We start from the raw sequence: 6969 nt of genomic DNA on the forward strand, positions 1-6969 counted from the left end.
TTTATCATCCATTCATCTCTCTCATCGCATGTATTAGAATGAATACCGCGGAAGCTTTTTCTGTTTGCCTATTATTGTAGTGAGGGCATGTTTGCCTTTGTTTTGGTTTTCTATAGTTTGTTTATACTGAGTTTGGATGATTGGTTTTATCCCCAGGTTTTGAATCAAATTGTATATGAACTTCCTGCTGAACATCCTCTAGCTGAAATCAGACCACTTCGTGAACTTCTTGGGCATACCCCTCCTCAGGTCAGCTGGATCTAAGCTTAACAAAGGGAATTGCGTTACAACGCTTGTTTATAATTATTAATTACTGACTTACATATTGTACCCTCAACAAATGATTGCTATGTCAAACTCAAAATGGCTAGTTCAGGATTGTGGTGTGCTTTGATGTTTAATAACTATGCGGATGCACAACAAACCTGTCATTAACAATGATATTAATATGTGGAGAATTGAATATAAGATTTTGCTTTTAGGCGAGAATCAATGGAATACGTTTTCTTAAAATCAAACTTACATTCCTTACTGCGAACATAGGTTTTGTTAGATAGAAGCAAATCCAATTAACACCTAACTAGTTCCCTGAACATAAGGAAATAGATAATCCTAAATATCTTGTAAAATACTACATTAATGCCTGCAATCACTGACAACTCCCCACGGAAGCTGACACCCAGTTTCACATATCCTTCAGCATGGCCCACGTTCTACTTGTATGCACTTGAGTTTTAGAATCCAAGTATTTTGACTCCTTCTGTTGACGCATGTGAAGTTTCTAATGCTATCAGTTCTGTTAGGATACATACGTGGCTTATCATGTATAATGTAGCTGACCTTGAAAGGTTATTGTCCGAGGTTTTCATTGATTCATATACATAAACTGAATGCAATCAGAATGATAGCTTGCTATGTTAATATATAATGCTATGTGGATGATGATGAATCTGTCATTACGTAGGCAATAATATATGCCTTTAGTGATAAATTTAAATCGAAGAAAATGGAGATGTGAAGGGGAAAAGAAAGGGGGGTTTGATATAAACACTCTTTAATGTAACGTAAATCGAACTAATTTTTCCCCTTCTCTACTGCATTTTCTTCATTCCAAATGCATTATGAAATGAGTTTTGTGTCTAATACCTGATTGAATGATTATAATTGTAATCGTGAATTCTTTCATCATGGCACCTTGTTTTTTAAAATTTGAATATTCCTGTTTATCCTACAGGTGGTTGCTGGTATGTTACTTGGAATCCTTACAGCAGCTATTGGCCATCTACTGACCATGATCAAATAATGGCGATGCTTCTTACGGTTGAATTATGGTTAATTTCTGTTCATACCATAGCACAGAAATTTAAACTACCATTATGCGGTCTTACACTTAACCCCAGAAATATAGCACTCTTGCTGTTAGTGCTCGTTCTAAAGGTGCCTTCAGTGTTCTTCGTGCACTTGACCTTGCTCATCTCAGAAGTAGAATTAAAAAAGTGTATCTGATCTGATTGGATTAGTTTATGTAACGGAACTAACTGTCCAAACATATTATTCTTTCCACCGAGATGAGATGGCTTTTAAGTAAACTGGTTGGGTTAGTCTTAGCTCTCTGCAGAACTCAACAGGCGAAGACAGGTAAATAGCCAAATACTGCTCTCTGATGTCAGTTGTGCTAATCAGGCGAAGACAAGAAAAAATATGCGACTATTTTATCAATATATATTTGTGTATATATTTGTATGTATGCATTTTTATTCATTGCAAGTGTTCTTAAATTACTTAAGGAAATAATAATAATGTTGTGAATGATTAAGAAGACTTCCAAATTTCGTTGGCCAAAATAAAAAGAGAAATTCCGAAGCTTATTTGGATTAGTGGTTGCAAAACTTTTAATTGCATTTTGCAAACTAAAGTTAGGATTGATAACATGCTTAGGTGCATAATTAAAAAGGAGAATTCCAATTAAATTTAATTAAATATTAAAATTCAAATTCAAACTTAGAGCAAAAATGTTGCAATGGAAAAGGAAAATGTTGACTTTTAAAAGGAAAATGCTGATTTTTCATCGATACCGTGTGTTTAGTTGCAATATTTTCCTGCAATTCATTTTCTGGTAGCGGCAGATATTCCATTGTACGACCGATTTTGGGGGGAACCGATTTTCCATCACAAGGGGGAAAATCCAAAAGACCAAATTGTCCTTTAAATTTGAATAAAATGCTCAGTATTTGATCGATGAAATAATGTGAAGTTGCTTAAACACCCGACACATCATTGAATCTTCATCTTTGCCATATATTTATCTATTTTGTTATTGTTGAGTCGTTCAACTAACACATACAGATTGGCCAACAAGTATCAACCTTCATTCAATAAGATTTTAACAACGTCTATCTTAATAAAAAAGTGCTTCTATATAAATCATATATCGTTTTTCAAATCTGATTAAAAATCTGGTGAGAAAAATATTTCTGATCCTTGCTTACCTTTTGGATCATAACTTTAAAATTACAAAGTATTTTTGAATAGGTCTTGTTGTATTGAAAACTAGATAGTTTTTCAATGATAGGTCGTTTCCCTAATTTGAACTTAAACTGAGAAAGTTATATATAATCAAAAATTGTTCTGCTTAAAGCATAAAAAACAAAGCATAACAGAAACATAATGAATTCAAATTTTGCGTGAAAAATTAGAATTTGTTGATATAAATTCAAATTATATTAATAAAGTCATAGTTAAACTTTAAGTTGGGAGAAAGAAATGAACATATTTGAATTTGATTAAAAAAAGTTGAATATGCTCCATTAAATTCAAATTTTCTTAGAGTAGATTTGAATTTGTGACTTTTGCTCACCATCTTGAAAATAAATTTTAAAATAAAAAGAGTTTTTAAATGAGTCTTGTTGCATTAAAAATTAAACTTAAAAATTTTTCCAATGATAAATCATTTGACCTATTTAAATTTAAATTAACAAATGCATGCCATCTAAAAATATTTGGTTAAATTTCCTTCTTTTTTTGTGAATTTATTTTTATTTAATTATTTTTAATCATTTAATATTTATAGTCATTTTTATATTTATATTGAATATTTATATTTATTTAAATTATAATATATTTTTATTCATTTTTTTAAAAAGCATTTTTAAGGGTAACATGATAAAATTACACAAATTTTCAACCCATTTTCATCCAACCAAACATAAAGTTTTCCATCAACTACTTTTCATTTCAGTGCTGCCAAACATGTCATCACTCAAAATTTTTTTATTCCGTTACTTTCCATTTTTTTTTTCCTATTCTAATCAGTTCTTTCTGCCAAAAAGGCCCTTAGAAAATTTTTAATCTAACCAAAAAGCCTAATCTGAGATTCTTGAATGTAATAAAACACTATAATCTTCATTCATTGTTGTAAAAGAAAATTGAAGTCAGCAAGCCTACTTTTGGTTTTAATTAGCGGATTTAATTCGGGCTTTACCCTTCAGCTCAAAAAAAAAAAAAAGTCAGGCTTTTCCTAACCAAAAAAGAAAAACCATAATCGGTTAGCTCCAGTCCGATTTGTATAGCTATTATTACACAAACTATGTGATTTGTATTTAATCCTTGAATCTAAACATACTTCCTTGATTCTATTTATAAATAGGTTCAACATATTTTATATAAACTAAGAAAATATTAAACTACATCAACTCTCTATTAAAATGTAACAGTTTTTTAACTTTACTTTTATTTAATTTATACATCTTTTAAAAAAAGTATAAATATTTACACTATAATAAATGAAAAATAAAATAGGACATTTATGGTTAAAATTTAATAAAATGACTTATAAATAAGACAAAAAAAAATCTTTTATTTCTGTTTTATGAATCGGACTAAAGGAGTATGTGATAAGATTGCATATATATTTTTTTTCAAACCCTAAAAATCTTTTCCTTAGCACACATCAAAATTGGATGATAATAATTAAACACCTTATTACCATTTGCAAGCCGGTATCGAGTAAATAACATTTTGCTAATAAATAATATAATTATGGGAGAATTACAATCAAATCTTAAAGAAGAAACATAATTATCAAAAAGTCCCAATAACAACTTAAGGAGCCTGTAATAACAAATCTCAGAATAGAAAATGATAACTTATAACCCTCATTAAGAATTGTTGACAGTTATTTTTCTTTATTAGGACTTTATTGTAATTTTCCCTATAATTATTGTGATGACTAGTGTGAAATTAATGTAAATACTAAATACGACAGGAATTGATAGGAAATGAAATGAAGTCCAAGGAAAGATTACTTCAACTTGAAGTGGATGAGGGCAATTAATGAAGGGAGCTGAGATGCAGTGTCAAACGCACATATATCATGTGAACTACATTTTTATCTCATCAACAGGAAACTAAAACACATCCCAATCACATATAATCATGATATTATATGTTGCATATATTTAGATTGTTCAAAAAGACTAACCACGCGTGATTCATCAATTACTCCTATTGCATGCGTATTCATCTTGATCACTCAATTCTACTTTCTCCCAACCCTCCATCCACTCAGACATGCATTCATCTTTCTTATCCTGTATTTGCCAAGACTTGGGAAGTTTCCGATATCCCGGTGGGACCGTAAGCTAGATACCTCAGCCAAGCCACCAATACCTCCCTATGTCCTCTTGGCGCAACAAAAATTTCTCGAGAAGGCTTGTACAACGGGAGATGACGGAATCGCAGAAACAAATCAGGGTCACAAACAATTTCCTCCATGCATTCAAGTTCAGCCATAGCCTTACTAACTGATACATCACGTTTCAGGATTTTGTTTGCTGCATATGTTCTAAGCTCAAATTATGTTTCTTATAAATTACCGGATTTTTGTTGTAAATTACTGATACTTGCATGTGTTTTGTTATGTGTGTGTGTGTTTGCATAATATGATTAGGTGAATTGGTTGTGTTAGTTGCCACATTCTTTTTATGTGCCAAAAGGTCATGAGTTCAAACCGCACTTTGACCACCTTATTTTTTTTAAAAAAAAAAATCTCTAGCCACCAGAGCTTTGATGACTCGCCATTAGAAGTCAGAGGTCCAGCCATTGGTGCTTAGGTGGCCGAGGCTAAAGGCCGAAGCCCCTTGGCCGGACATCCGGTGACAATTAATATTTGTTTTATAAAAAAAATAAAAAAAAAGTGATATATCATATTTTTGCCCTTAACTTTTAATTTTATTTTAATGCAAGAGAATTGACTGAAATTTTAAAATATTTTGGGCATTGACTTGATATTAATTAACTAGGATTTATTGAAATTCTGCAAAAAAAATTAAAATAAAATTGAATTTTTACATTTACTTCGATAAACCTCAAATCCCCATGTGACACGAAATAACAGCAGATTCGCCGAGTAGAGAAAATCACGACAACCAAAGAAGCAGACATGGCGACTGGCGGTTGCGATAGCGAGTTGAAGCCAACCCCTCACCAATAGGCCTGCATGAGCAGATCGACCACAGAGCAGAGGGGGAAGGGAGATATCAAGAATGGAAAGCTAAACCTGCGAGAGAGGATAATGGGGCAAATTTGAGTAGGTTAAAATTTTTTAAAACTTTTTAATTATAATTTACAAATATTTAATAAGTCTTAATTTATGTAAATATGTTAAATTCTTTATACAAGCGGTAGCTCGTCAAATAATTTTTGAAGTTAGAGGGCCTGTTTGGGTGACTCTCAAAACCATGGTTTGGGAGGTAAAACCATGGTTTTGGTGAGATGTCACCCAAACAGCATCATTTTTGAGCCAATAATCTGAAACCATGGTTTGGGCCAAAATCATGGTTTCAAGAGAAGTGAATTCATTCTGCTTTTAGCTTAAATTGGAGATATGATTGTGCCTGTCAGAATAGATCTCAACAATAATATGACTTTAAGATTTCTCAATTATTTTTTTATAAACATATTTAACATTATATCTTATAAACATATATACACATATTAATTATTTATTAATTATATTATCTTATGTATTATTAATTATGTTGGTAAAAAATATATTATTAACAATTTTATTCTTTCAAATTAAAATATATCATAAAATTTATCTTTTATATAATTATTATATTAACTTATGTTTTTTTAGTAATTTGTATATATAAAAGTACTTTTGATAACAATTATCCAACACTCTCACTTCTCAGAATCACTTTTTTACAAAATCTATTCTTCCCAAAATCTATTTTAAAAAAGCTATTCTCCAAACCGTGATTTGGTTTCATCCAAACACACCCAGAGTCTTTCTTCGAGCTAATACTATCTTGTTAAGATTAACATTGTTAAAAATTACTTGTATCCCGATTAATTTCTGAAATTAAAGTAAAAATTGATTGATACAATTTGATTTATACTTGGATAAACTTTTATGTAAACTTGTTAAGCAGGGACTTATTTTTTTGGATGAAATCTTTTTGACCGAAGTATCCGACTTGATCAATCACGAAAGTAAACCAACACAGCAGCCTTATGTTTGTTCAGTCAGAAAAGAACAGAAAAATACAACTAAAAAAAATGTGTATCATGACAAAAATGCCTTCTCCTTCTTCTGCTGTGAAGGGATGAGAAATTTATATGCGTGAGTCCATTTAAGGCAGGGAGGTTAAAATTCCATTTAAAAAAGGATTCATAGATGATTTACTTGAAGTTCCCGTCCATGGTTACAATTTTCTCCAATGCTTTCATAATTCATGCACATGGAAGCAATATAGTGGCTTATCTTTTAATGGCATAAGAGCTCCCTTGTAGGAAATCCCGTATGCAAATCTATTCTTGAGCCTTAAGGTTATTATAGATTTTTTTTTTTGGGGCTAATGTAGCGATTAAATGATTATAGATTATAAATTTGGAATTTATTCTAATCCAACAAATTTGCTAAAATACAGTTAAATCCTTTAAAATTTAGTTGAACTTTTTTAT

At 30.9% G+C, this 6969-nt stretch overlaps 1 long non-coding RNA gene across 1 annotated transcript; it reads left to right on the forward strand.

Moving 5' to 3' along the window:
* Window positions 1-146: 146 nt before the first annotated feature.
* On the forward strand, window positions 147-1589 carry LOC114746459 (uncharacterized). Its single transcript, XR_003740283.1, has 2 exons — window positions 147-249; window positions 1235-1589. It is a non-coding gene; the product is annotated as an uncharacterized LOC114746459 (long non-coding RNA).
* The last annotated feature ends 5380 nt before the right edge of the window (window positions 1590-6969 follow it).

This window comes from Neltuma alba, unplaced genomic scaffold, assembly GCF_004799145.2.
Source record: "Neltuma alba isolate B1F8T4 unplaced genomic scaffold, ASM479914v2 tig00005015_pilon, whole genome shotgun sequence".
Classification (NCBI taxonomy): domain Eukaryota; kingdom Viridiplantae; phylum Streptophyta; class Magnoliopsida; order Fabales; family Fabaceae; genus Neltuma; species Neltuma alba.